Source organism: Nyctereutes procyonoides, unplaced genomic scaffold (assembly GCF_905146905.1).
Source record: "Nyctereutes procyonoides isolate TBG_1078 unplaced genomic scaffold, NYPRO_anot_genome, whole genome shotgun sequence".
Classification (NCBI taxonomy): domain Eukaryota; kingdom Metazoa; phylum Chordata; class Mammalia; order Carnivora; family Canidae; genus Nyctereutes; species Nyctereutes procyonoides.
In genome coordinates this window covers 68,238,682-68,252,417 of record NW_026575146.1, presented here as the reverse complement: position 1 = coordinate 68,252,417, position 13,736 = coordinate 68,238,682, and the positions used below count along the sequence as shown (strand labels likewise).

Sequence of the window (13,736 nt, the reverse complement as noted above, 5' to 3'; positions counted from 1 at the left end):
TGGTGCAGCCTCCTTACGTGCCTCGTGCGAGTCATTTAGACTCCAGGCCGCACAGATCTCTGCCACCGCAGGCCCGGGTCCCTCAATCGCACGTCTGGGGCCTGGCCGACCAGGGCTGCAGCGCACGGCCCCCAAAGGCTCCTGGGGCGGGGGGGGGGGGGGGGAGGTTGCAGACGGAGCTCGCAGTGCGCAAGCGCGGGGCCTCATCGGCGGGTGTGCAAGCCCGGAGGGCAGCCTACTGCGGAGGCTGGGTTTAGTCCGCGGATCACAGGAAGACAGCGCCGAGTGCATCTACGTGACTCAGAAAGAGTACACTACTCCTGCAGTGCACGGTACGGTCTGTGCGTGCGCTGGGCCCGGCGAGCTGCGTGGGGACGTGAGGGGGCCGGGTCTCGGCGTTGCGCGCGCAGCGGCGGCCCCCGCATGGCTCTGATGTCGTGAGCGTGCTTTCGAATGGCTGGGGGCCGGGGACGGGAACGACCTCAAGCCCTGTTGGTGGGAAGATCCCGGGAGAGATGCGTGAGAGAGTGCGCGCCGCGTGGCTTTGTTTAGGGGCGGGGCCGTGGCCGGTCTACGCGTTGCTCGCGTGAGGAGGCGGGGCCGGTAGTGGCGCCTGGGATTGCGGAGGGGAGTGCGCAGGCGCCAGGGTCTGGTGCTGCGCAGCTATCTTAGTGGGCGCCGTGGGGCCGCGACCCCTGAGGACTGAGGGGAATGTAAGTATCTGCTGTGAGATGGTGGGGTTGTGCGGCATTGGGTCGTGAGGCGGTGAGGGATGGTGAGGTGTTGAAGGATCTGGGGGTGGTAATGGGGCTTGGGGTGGTGAGGCGGTGAGGGGTCGCGAGGTGGTGACGCAGCTCAAGGCGGTGAGGGGTCCCGGGGTGGTGACGCAGCTCAGGGTGGTGAGGCGGTGAGGGGTTCCGGGGTGGTGACGCAGCTCAGGGTGGTGAGGTGGTGAGGGGTCCCGAGGTGGTGACACAGCTCAGGGTGGTGAGGGGTCCCGAGGTGGTGACGCAGCTCAGGGTGGTGAGGCGGTGAGGGGTCCCGGGGTGGTGACGCAGCTCAGGGTGGTGAGGCGGTGAGGGGTCCCGGGGTGGTGACGCAGCTCAGGGTGGTGAGGCGGTGAGGGGTCCCGGAGTGGTGACGCAGCTCAGGGTGGTGAGGCGGTGAGGGGTCCCGGGGTGGTGAGGGGTCCCGGGGTGGTGACGCAGCACGGGGTCGTGAGACGGTGAGGAGTCCCAGGGTGGTGATGCCGCGCGGGATTGTGAGGCGGTGAGAGGTCCCGGGGCGGTGTGGGCTTCAGCCCACGACCGTGGGTGATGAGAAGTAAGGCAGCGATGAGAGGGAGGGAGGGCGGGCAGCGGCGGCGCCCCAGCGAGCGAGAAGTAAGGGGGTGACACGGGTGAGACACCCAGGGCAGAGCTGGTTGGTGCGGTGGGTCATAGTGCTGGGGGTCGCGTGTCCCCTACCTGGGCGGAGGCGTGGGCGTGGTGGTGAATGCTAAGGCAACATTTGTCTTAGAACCTGAGATGAGGGTCCGACCTCCCCCAGTGCAGCAGCGGTGCCCCAGCAGCCCAGACGGCCTTAGTGTGCATTTAGAGGGCCAGCAAGGCCCACCGTGGCCTCTGGGACCTGTGGCTGCGGAGGGCTGCAGGAACCATCACTCACCAATCTTGAGAGTTCAGGAGAGGTTTCTGAAATCTGCCCCTCCCTTCACTCCCCAAACGGGGGTTGGTAGTCCTACTGATCCTAGGCTTGTGGCCAGTGTTAAGTAGAACAGTGCCTGACACAGAAAGCAACACATAAATGAATGTGTAATTATTAAATAATGACCCCCAGGATCTCACACCCACTTAGTAAAAGCTAGGGGAAGAAAAGCAGAAGTTGAGCCCAGAGTAAAACGTTTCAGGTCAATATATATAATCCTGAAGTCTAGGCTGGAGGAGCTTAGGTTCAGAATTTTCTGTTCAGAGTCCTGAGGGGGCGGTAGTTGGTTGTGGGAGGGGAGACAAGGAGTACAGGGTCTTCCAGGATGAAGATGTCCTTAGGAAACCTGTGGGGTGAATAACCTGGGTTGGGAAGTAGTAGCTGGGCCCCGGGGGGGGGGGGGAGTATTTTGCAATAACACAGGGATCTGGAGATGTTTCTGTGTCTAGACCAGGGTTTCTCATTCTTTGCATTGTGAATACTTTGGGCCAGATAATTTTTTGTTTTAGGGTGTGTATATGGTGGGCAGGGGCTGCCCTCATGTTGTAAGATGTTTAGCAATATCCATGGTTTCTATACACCAAATGGCCGGAGCATACCCTCCCCCCACAACTGTGAAACTAAAAATGTTTCCACATATTGTCAGGTGTACCCTGGAGGGCAAAATCACCCCAGTTGAGAATCCCTGGTGTATAGAGCTTTGATAAGGGCACACTATGGACTATACGAAGGTGTGAGGATGGGGAGGAGAGTAAAGGGGCTGGAGGAAAGAGGTAATAAAGGGATGATCTCTAGATGAAAAGAGTGTGTTCTGCGGGTTGGGTAGGTTCTGAGAGGCTTCACTCATTTTGTAGTGTAACGGACTGCAATGGGTCAGGCACTGTGCTTAACTGACAAGACAGAGATTACCACTCATCTGGAGTTTGCATTTGATAGGAAGACAATTCAGTTCATATTAAGTGGTCATAAGTGTTTTGAGAAATAAGGCAGAGTGAAGGGATTATGAATTAAGAACAGGATCAACACCCAGGCTTCCCATCTCATTTAACTCCAAAGCCAGTAATGTCCACCAGCAGTGACTTGGTATCCTTTGGGAATCCAAGAGTTTGGTTTTGACCTTACCACAGACTTTTCTTCTTCAGCACTGAGGTTTGAGTTTCAGCAGAGGGAGGTCAGATCTTCAGCCCTGCTCCCTGAGGCTCATAGAGACTGGTGGAATGGTTCTCTTTAAAAAAAAAAAATAATAATTTTATTGATTTATTCATGAGAGACACACAGAGAGAGGCAGAGACATAGGCAGAGAGAGAGGCAGGCTCCATGCAGGGAGTCTGATGTGGGACCCGATCCTGGGACTCCAGGATCACACCTTGGTCTGAAGGCAGGCACTAAACTGCTGAGCCAGCCACCCAGGCTGCCCTGGTGGAATGGTTCTAAACTATGGCTTCCTGGAGCACCAGGGTGGCACAGTCAGTTGAGTGTCTGACCCCACTCCCAGGGTCCTGGGGTCTTGGGATCGAGCCCCCCCCCCCCCCATCAGGCTCCCTGCTTAGCAGGGAGGCTGCTTTTCCCTCTCCTGGCCCTCCTCCCTCTCATGTGCAGAGGTGCTTGTGCTTTCTCTGTCTCTTAAGTAGATAAATCTTAATAAAATAAACTATGGCTTTTATTTATTCTTTAAAGATTTTATTTATTTGAAAGAGAGTGCACCCCCTGGCGCCCACGAGCTGGGGATGGGGGGCGGAGGGCAGAGACAGAGGGAGAAGCAGACACCTCGCTGAGCAGGGATCTTGACATGGGGCTTGATCCCACAACCCCTGGATCATGGCCTGAGCAAAGGCAGACGCTTAACTAACTGAGTCACCCAGGCACTCCATCACCTTGGAAATCTTTTTAAAAAAATGTCCAGGGACAGCTGGGTAGCTCAATTGGTTAAGTGTCTGATTCTTTTTTTTTTTTTAATAAATTTTTATTTATGATAGAGAGAGAGAGAGAGAGAGAGGAAGGGAGGGAGGCAGAGACACAGGGAGAGGGAGAAGCAGGCTCCATGCACCGGGAGCCCGACGTGGGATTCGATCCCCGGTCTCCAGGATCGCGCCCTGGGCCAAAGGCAGGCGCCAAACCGCTGCGCCACCCAGGGATCCCAAGTGTCTGATTCTTGATCTCAACTCAGGTGTTGATTGTGGAGCTGTGAGTTCAAACCCTGAGTTGGGTTCCACACTGGATTCGGAGCCTACTTAAAAACATTCCAGGCTTGGTCCCCAGAGATTTTGATCTGCCATCGGGCTCAGTCATTGGTATGTATTAAAAAAGCTCCTGAGGGATCCCTGGGTGGCGCAGCGGTTTGGCGCCTGCCTTTGGCCCAGGGCGCGATCCTGGAGACCCGGGATCGAATCCCACATCGGGCTCCCGGTGCATGGAGCCTGCTTCTCCCTCTGCCTATGTCTCTGCCTCTCTCTCTCTCTCTCTGTGACTATCATAAATAAATAAAAATTAAAAAAAAATAAAAAGCTCCTGAGACATTCTTTTTTTTTTTTTTAAGGTTTTATTTATTTATTCATGAGAGACAGACACAGGCAGAGGGAGAAGCAGGCTCCATGCAGGGAACTCAATGTGGGACTCAATCCCGGGTCTCCAGGATCAGGCCCTGGGCTGAACGCAGGCACTAAACCGCTGAGCTACCGGAGCTGCCCTCCTGAGACATTCTATTTTTTTTTTTTAATAAATTAATTTTTATTGGTGTTCAATTTACCAACATACAGAATAACACCCAGTGCTCATCCCGTCAAGTGTCCCCCTCAGTGCCCGTCACCCATTCACCCCCACCCCCCGCCCTCCTCCCCTTCCACCACCCCTAGTTCATTTCCCAGAGTTAGAAGTCTTTATGTTCTGTCTCCCTTTCTGATATTTCCCACACATTTCTTCTCCCTTCCCTTATATTCCCTTTCACTATTATTCATATTCCCCAAATGAATGAGAACATACACTGTTTGTCCTTCTCCGATTGACTTACTTCACTCAGCATAATACCCTCCAGTTCCATCCACGTTGAAGCAAATGGTGGGTATTTGTCGTTTCTAATGGCTGAGTAATATTCCATTGTATACATAAACCACATTTTCTTTATCCATTCATCTTTCGATGGGCACCGAGGCTCCTTCCACAGTTTGGCTATTGTGGACATGGCTGCTAGAAACATCGGGGTGCAGGTGTCCCGGCGTTTCATTGCATCTGAATCTTTGGGGTAAATCCCTAACAGTGCAATTGCTGGGTCGTAGGGCAGGTCTATTTTTAATTCTTTGAGGAACCTCCACACATTTTTCCAGAGTGGCTGCACCAGTTCACATTCCCACCAACAGTGTAAGAGGGTTCCCTTTTCTCCGCATCCTCTCCAACATTTGTTGTTTCCTGCCTTGTTAATTTTCCCCATTCTCACTGGTGTGAGGTGGTATCTCATTGTGGTTTTGATTTGTATTTCCCTGATGGCAAGTGATGCAGAGCATTTTCTCATGTGCATGTTGGCCATGTCTATGTCTTCCTCTGTGAGATTTCTCTTCATGTCTTTTGCCCATTTCATGATTGGATTGTTTGTTTCTTTGGTGTTGAGTTTAATAAGTTCTTTATAGATTTTGGAAACTAGCCCTTTATCTGATATGTTATTTGCAAATATCTTCTCCCATTCTGTAGGTTGTCTTTGAGTTTTGTTGACTGTATCCTTTGCTGTGCAGAAGCTTCTTATCTTGATGAAGTCCCAATAGTTCATTTTTGCTTTTGTTTCTTTTGCCTTCGTGGATGTATCTTGCAAGAAGTTACTGTGGCCAAGTTCAAAAAGGGTGTTGCCTGTGTTCTCCTCTAGGATTTTGATGGAATCTTGTCTCACATTTAGATCTTTCATCCATTTTGAGTTTTATCTTTGTGTATGGTGCAAGAGAGTGGTCTAGTTTCATTCTTCTGCATGTGGATGACCAATTTTCCCAGTACCATTTATTGAAGAGACTGTCTTTCTTCCAGTGGGTCGTCTTTCCTCCTTTATCGAATATTAGTTGACCATAAAGCTCAGGGTCCACTTCTGGGTTCTCTATTCTGTTCCATTGGTCTATGTGTCTGTTTTTGTGCCAGTACCACGCTGTCTTGATGACCACAGCTTTGTAGTACAACCTGAAATCTGGCATTGTGATGCCCCCAGATATGGTTTTCTTTTTTAAAATTCCCCTGGCTATTCGGGGTCTTTTCTGATTCCACACAAATCTTTTTTTTTTTTTTAAGCTGGTCATTTTATTTTTATTTTTTTTAAATTTTATAAATTAATTTTTATTGGTGTTCAATTTACCAACATACAGAATAACACCCAGTGCTCATCCCGTCAAGTGTACCCCTCAGTGCCCGTCACCCATTCACCCCCACCCCCCGCCCTCCTCCCCCTCCACCACCCCTAGTTCATTTCCCAGAGTTAGAAGTCTTTATGTTCTGTCTCCCTTTCTGATATTTCTCACACATTTCTTCTCCCTTCCCTTATAGTCCCTTTCACTATTATTCATATTCCCCAAATGAATGAGAACATACACTGTTTGTCCTTCTCCGGTTACTGTGGCCAAGTTCAAAAAGGGTGTTGCCTGAGTTCTCTGCAATTTTGATGGAATCTTGTCTCACATTTAGATCTTTCATCTATTTTGAGTTTATCTTTGTGTATGGTGCAAGAGTGGTCCAGTTTCATTCTTCTGCATGTGGATGTCCAATTTTCCCAGCACCATTTATTGAAGAGACTGTCTTTCTTCCAGTGGATCGTCTTTCCTCCTTTATCGTATATTAGTTGACCATAAAGTTCAGGGTCCATTTCTGGGTTCTCTGTTCTGTTCCATTGATCTATATGTCTGTTTTTGTGCCAGTACCACACTGTCTTGATGAACACAGCTTTGTAGTACAACCTGAAATCTGGCATTGTGATGCCCCCAGATATGGTTTTCTTTTTTAAAATTCCCCTGGCTGTTTGGGGTCTTTTCTGATTCCACACAAATCTTAAAATAATTTGTTCTAACTCTCTGAAGAAAGTCCATGGTATTTTGATAGGGATTGCATTGAACGTGTAAATTGCCCTGGGTAACATTGACATTTTCACAATATTAATTCTTCCAATCCATGAGCATGGAATATTTTTCCATCTCTTTGTGTCTTCCTCAATTTCTTTCAGAAGTGTTCTATAGGTTTTAGGGTATAGATCCTTTACCTCTTTGGTTAGGTTTATTCCTAGATATCTTATGCTTTTGGGTGCAATTGTAAATGGGATTGACTCCTTAATTTCTCTTTCTTCAGTCTCATTGTTAGTGTATAGGAATGCCATTGATTTCTGGGCATTGATTTTGTATCCTGCCACGCTACCAAATTGCTGTATGAGTTCTAGCAATCTTGGGGTGGAGGCTTTTGGGTTTTTTATCGAGTATCATGTCATCGGCGAAGAGGGAGAGTTTGACTTCTTCTTTGCCAGTTTGAATGCCTTTAATGTCTTTTTGTTGTCTGATTGCTGAGGCTAGGACTTCCAATACTATGTTGAATAGCAGTGGTGAGAGTGGACATCCCTGTCTTGTTCCTGATCTTAGGGGAAAGGCTCCCAGTGCTTCCCCATTGAGAATGATATTTGCTGTGGGCTTTTCATAGATGGCTTTTAAGATGTCGAGGAAAGTTCCCTCTATCCTTACACTCTGAAGAGTTTTGATCAGGAATGGATGCTGTATTTTGTCAAATGCTTTTCTCTGCATCTAATGAGAGGATCATATAGTTCTTGGTTTTTCTCTTGCTGATATGATGAATCACATTGATTGTTTTACGAGTGTTGAACCAGCCTTGTGTCCCGGGGATAAATCCTACTTGGTCATGGTGAATAATTTTCTTAATGTGTTGTTGGATCCTATTGGCTAGTATCTTGTTGAGAATTTTTGCATCCATGTTCATCAGGGATATTGGTCTGCAATTCTCCTTTTTGGTGGGGTCTTTGTCTGGTTTTGGAATTAAGGTGATGCTGGTCTCATAGAATGAATTTGGAAGTACTCCATCTCTTTCTATCTTTCCAAACGGTTTTAGTAGAATAGGTATGATTTCTTCTTTAAACGTTTGATAGAATTCCCCTGGGAAGCCATCTGGCCCTGGACTCTTGTGTCTTGGGAGGTTTTTGATGACTTCTTCAATTTCCTCCCTGGTTATTGGCCTGTTCAGGTTTTCTATTTCTTCCTGCTCCAGTTTTGGTAGTTTGTGGCTTTCCAGGAATGCGTCTATTTCTTCTAGATTGCCTAATTTATTGGCGTATAGCTGTTCATAATATGTTTTTAAAATCGTTTGTATTTCCTTGGTGTTGGTAGTGATCTCTCCTTTCTCATTCATGATTTTATTAATTTGAGTCTTCTCTCTCTTCTTTTTAATAAGGTTGGCTAATGGTTTATCTATCTTATTAATTCTTTCGAAGAACCAACTCCTGGTTCTATTGATCTGTTCCACAGTTCTTCTGGTCTCAATTTCGTTGAGTTCTGCTCGAATTTTAATTAACTCTCTTCTTCTGCTGGGCGTCGGGTCGATTTGCTGCTTCTTCTCTAGCTCCTTTATGTGTAAGGTTAGCTTTTGTATTTGAGTTCTTTCCAGTTTTTTAATGGATGCTTGTATTGCGATGTATTTCCCCCTCAGGACTGCTTTTGCTGCATCCCAAAGATTTTGAACAGTTGTATCTTCATTCTCATTAGTTTCCATGAATCTTTTTAATTCTTCCTTAATTTCCTGGTTGACCCTTTTATCTTTTAGCAGGATGGTCCTTAACCTCCACGTGTTTGAGGTCCTTCCAAACTTCTTCTTGTGATTGAGTTCTAATTTCAAGGCGTTATGGTCTGAGAATATGCAGGGGACGATCCCAATCTTTTGGTATCGGTTCAGACCCGATTTGTGACCCAGTATGTGGTCTATTCTGGAAAAAGTTCCATGTGCACTTGAGAAGAATGTGTATTCAGCTGAGTTTGGATGTAAAGTTCTGTAGATATCTGTGAAATCTATCTGGTCCAGTGTATCATTTAAAGCTCTTGTTTCTTTGGAGATGTTGTGCTTAGAAGACCTATCGAGGGTAGAAAGAGCTAGATTGAAGTCACCAAGTATAAGTGTATTATTATCTAAGTATTTCTTCACTTTGGTTAATAATTCGTTTAAGTATTTGGCAGCTCCCACATTCGGGGCATATATATTGAGGATTGTTAAGTCCTCTTGTTGGATAGATCCTTTAAGTATGATATAGTGTCCCTCTTCGTCTCTCACTACTGTCTTCGGGGTAAATTTTAGTTTATCTGATATAAGGATGGCTACCCCTGCTTTCTTTTGAGAACCATTTGAATGGTAAATGGTTCTCCAACCTTTTATTTTCAGGTTGTAGGTGTCCTTCTGTCTAAAATGAGTCTCTTGTAGACAGCAAATAGATGGGTCCTGCTTTTTTATCCAGTCTGAAACCCTGCGCCTTTTGATGGGGTCATTAAGCCCGTTCACGTTCAGAGTTACTATTGACAGATATGAGTTTAGTGTCATCATGATATCTATTTAGTCCTTGTTTTTGTGGATTGTTCCACTGAACTTCTTCTTAAAGGGGAATTTTAAGAGTCCCCCTTAAAATTTCTTGCAGAGCTGGTTTGGAGGTCACATATTCTTTCAGTTCCTGCCTGTCTTGGAAGCTCTTTATCTCTCCTTCCATTTTTAATGAGAGCCTTGCTGGATAAAGTATTCTTGGTTGCATGTTCTTCTCATTTAGGACCCTGAATATATCCTGCCAGCCCTTTCTGGCCTGCCAGGTCTCTGTGGAGAGGTCTGCTGTTACCCTAATATTCCTCCCCATGAAAGTCAGGGACTTCTTGTCTCTTGCTGCTTTAAGGATCTTCTCTTTATCTTTGGAATTTGCAAGCTTCACTATTAGATGTCGAGGTGTTGAACGGTTTTTATTGATTTTAGGGGGGGATCTCTCTATTTCCTGGATCTGAATGCCTGTTTCCCTTCCCAGATTGGGAAAGTTTTCAGCTAGGATTTGTTCAAATACATATTCTGGCCCTCTGTCCCTTTCGGCGCCCTCGGGAACCCCAATTAAACGTAGGTTTTTCTTCCTCAGGCTGTCATTTATTTCCCTTAATCTGTCTTCATGGTCCTTCAATTGTCAGTCTCTTTTTTCCTTAGTTTCCCTCTTTGCCATTAACTTGTCTTCTATGTCACTCGTTCTTCCACCTCGTTAACTTAACCCTTGTCGTTAGGACTTCTAGTTTGGATTGCATCTCATTCAATTGATTTTTAATTTCTGCCTGATTGGATCTAAATTCTGCAGTCATGAAGTCTCGTGAGTCCTTAATGCTTTTTTCTAGAGCCACCAGTAGCTGTATAATAGTGCTTCTGAATTGGCTTTCTGACATTGAATTGTAATCCAGATTTTGTAACTCTGTGGGAGAGAGGGCTGTTTCTGATTCTTTCTTTTGAGGTGAGGTTTTCCTTCTAGTCATTTTGCTCAGTGCAGAGTGGCCAAAAACAAGTTGTATTGGGAAAAGGAGAGAAAGAGAGAAGAAAAGGAAAGAGAAAGAGAAAAAAGAAAAAGGAAAAGAGAAGAAAAAGAGAAAGAAAAAGAAAGAAAGGTGAAAAAAAAAGGGGGATGGGGGAAGCAATCAGAAATCAAAAAGAAAAGAAAAAAGAAAAAAACAAAAAACACAGGGGAGTATCTTCTGAATCTGTATACTTTAAGTCCCTTGACTTCCCCTGGAACTGGTCCGTCCAGCTGGTCTTCTGGGGGGGGGCCTGCTGTGCTGATTTTCAGGTGTTAGCACTTGGGGGAGCTGCTCTGCCCCTGCCTGCTGCAGGGCTCAGCGGGGGTTGTTTACCCCGTGAGGCCCCAGGAGGAATAGCCGCAGTTGCTATGGCAACTCTGGAAGCCTGGATTCAGCCTCTGCAGGAACTACGGGGCTCGGGGCTCTCGCTCTCCGTCTGCAGGGCCTGGAGGCTCCGGGGCGGGGCCGCTGATCTGCTCAGCTCGGGGCAGGAGCGTCCTTGCTGTCCTGGGCCCTCCCGGCCTCTGCCTGTCCTGGGGGGAGGCCGGATCCTGGGCTGTGTCCAGGCGCCCTGTGCTCCCGGCCTGCGCTGTTGGATTTGCGCTCCCGCCCCGCAGCTCCCTCCCTGGAGCCGCTCCCGAGCCCCTCCGAGCTGCTCCGGTCCCGAGCTGCTCCGGGTCCCGCCGGGTTCCGCTGTGCGCGCTGCAGCCCTTTGGGAGCTCGGCGCACTCTCCTGCGCTCGCAGGTGTCTGTTAGTGTCCCAGGGAGCCCGAGGGCATCCCCGCCCTCCTGGGTCCTGCTCTAACTCCCTGCGGGAAGGTTGGTGCAGCTCCTGCTTCTCCGGGAAGGGCTCTCCTGTCCTGGGGACACTGGCCCGGCCTCAGCCCGGCTCCTCGCGGGGCCCCTCCCCCTCGGAGGCCTTTTATTCCTTTATTTCTTTTTCCCCCATCTTCCTACCTTGATAGAAGCGCGAACTCTTCTCACTGTAGCATTCCAGCTGGTCTCTCTTTAAATCTCAGGCCGAATTCGTAGATTTTCAGGATGATTTGAAGGTTATCTAGGTAATTTGTTGGGGACAGGTGATTTGGGGACCCTACTCTTCCGCCATCTTGCCCCTCCTCCCCCCTCCTGAGACATTCTAAAGTATATACAAGGTTGAGAGCTTTAGCTCTGAGAGCTGGATTGAGGAATAAGGTAAATTAATTTGGTAGAGGGAGGGGAGGGTTATGAGTGACCAGTGCTTTCAGTATTTTGTCTAAGGCAGTCCTGAAAGCTGTGCTTTCCTGCAATAAGGATATTCCTAGCTCCGTCCTCTGAGTGAGGAGATCTATTACCATGTAAAGCAGAGAAACATCAGGGCTCACATCACATTCAAAGCCCGTGTTTCCTGTTATAGTTGGATTTGCGTCTTTAAGGAAAGTGTCTTCAATATTCTTGGCCTTTGGGGCTGGCAGGTTCAGAGTAGGGATGATCTTCAAATATTTGACAGATGGTACAGCAAAATCAAACTTTGAAAGGAAGCAGTGAGACTACATTAATTGACTGGTTCTCAAGTACTTTGAGAGTTGACTGAGTTCTCAAGTACTCAGTGCTCAGCTGCAATAATCAGTTCTTGAGGAATCAGAAAGGAAAAGCCATGGGATGTATTTACCTGATAAATAGTTTAAAATATGTTTATATTAACACAAACATCCCCCCAGGGTCACAGAAATGTTGGGGCTGAGAGGAAGGAACCTAGTTGTCTTCCTCTGAGGGGAGGCATGACCACTCCCAGTACATCTTTGAAACTTGTTTCCATCCAGATTTTTGCTGTGCTCTCTTTAGTATGAGGCATTTAGCTTTGTGTTAAATTTATCTATCTATCTATCTATCTATCTATCTATCTATCTATCATCTATCTATCTATCTATCTATCTATCTATATATCTAGTGTTGAATTTAAATGGCAGAGCCCTTTTCTCACACTATGTTGGAGATTTAGAAGACAGGCCAGGCATATAGCTCTAGCCTGAGGTAGTATGAGATTCATGCTATTTTATTTGTGTTGTTTTGAAGAGGTAGTTACTATGCATGAAACACAAGTGCCAAAGTGTAGATAAGGAAAACTGAGTTTCGAGTTTCCTTTCCCATGCCAAGTGACCCAGTTCCTTTCTTCGGAGACAATCAGTGCTACCAACTTCTTGATTATTTTTCCAGAACTTGTCTGCCTTTTCACACTCATGTATTGGTTTTTTTTACTTTTTTTTTTTCAAATATTTTATTTATTTATTCATGAGAGACACACAGAGAGAGGCACAGATACAGGCAGAGGGGGAAGCAGGCTCCATGCAGGGAGCCTGACGTGGGACTCGATCCGGGGTCTCCAGGATCACACCCTGGGCTGAAGGCAGCGCGAAGCCACTGAGCCACGTGGGCTGCCCCATGAATTGGTTTTCCATGTTCCTTTTTTCTGAGTTTTCCTCCACCCTTTCTTCTATCATTACACCACATCATGGAGATCATTTCACACAATGCCGGTAGAGTAGGTTTCTCAACTTTGGCACAGTTGATGTTTGGACCAGATTGTTCTTTGCTTTGGGGGGGGAGTTTGCCATCCTGTGGAAGGTAGGGTGTTGAACAGCATCCTGGCCTCTACCCACTAAAAGCCAGGAACACCCCCCCCCCCCCGTTGTGACAACCACAAATGTCCTCCAACATTGCAGGTGTCCCCTGGGTGCAAAGTTGCCCCCAGTGAAGAAGCACTGTAGTGCTACTTTGTTCCTTTTAAGTTCTACGTGGTATCCCATTGTGTGTACATAACACTCAGCCATTTTCCTATTGGTGAGCATTTTGGTTATCTCCATTCTCTTGATAACTTATATTTGGTAAGCACTGGCACTGCTCTAAGCTTGTTACCTGTTTTCACACTTAATCATCCTAACAATCCTGTGAAGTCATTGTTATTTGCCCCATTTGGCAATTGAGGAAGCTGAGGCCTAGAGAAGAGGACATGAGAGGTCACTCAGACAAGGGTAACAGAGTTGGAAGTTGAACCCAGGCAGCCTCCAGGTTCATGCCATTCAGTGTAGGACTCTACTACCCCTGCCTACAAGCCTTGCCACAGTGAATACCTTTGTGTTTCATTTTATCCACATGCAAGGATTTCCAAAGACAAATACCAGAAATGAGGTTTACTGTGTTAGAGGGTGTGTGTCCTTCCAATTTTTGCAGATTGCCAAATTACCCTCCACTGAGGTTGTGCTAATTTCTTTCCTGCCTGCAGTATATGAGAATTCTACTCACAGCCTTCTGAATGGGTCTCAGGCTTCCTTGGTCCTTTGGGCTTCTTTTTAAGATTTTGTTTATTTATTCATTAGAAACACACACAGAGAGAGAGGCAGAGACATAGGCAGAGGGAGAAGCAGGCTCCACACAGGGAGCCTGATGTGGGACTCGATCCCGGGACTCCAGGATCACGCCCTGGGCTGAAGGCAGGCGCTAAACTGCTGAGCCACCCAG

General features: G+C 47.3%; 1 protein-coding gene across 4 annotated transcripts in view; it reads left to right on the top strand.

Moving 5' to 3' along the window:
* Positions 1-229: 229 nt before the first annotated feature.
* ZNF667 (zinc finger protein 667) overlaps positions 230-13,736 on the top strand; it is a 32,839-nt gene continuing 19,332 nt past the window's right edge. For 2 of the 4 annotated variants that reach the window (XM_055309484.1, XM_055309480.1), the window contains exon 1: positions 551-713. The gene's annotated coding sequence lies outside the window, so the exon portion shown is untranslated. Of the gene's footprint in view, positions 333-434; positions 528-550; positions 714-13,736 lie in introns of those variants that run through there. The other 2 variants (XM_055309481.1, XM_055309483.1) reach the window with 2 other exon arrangements.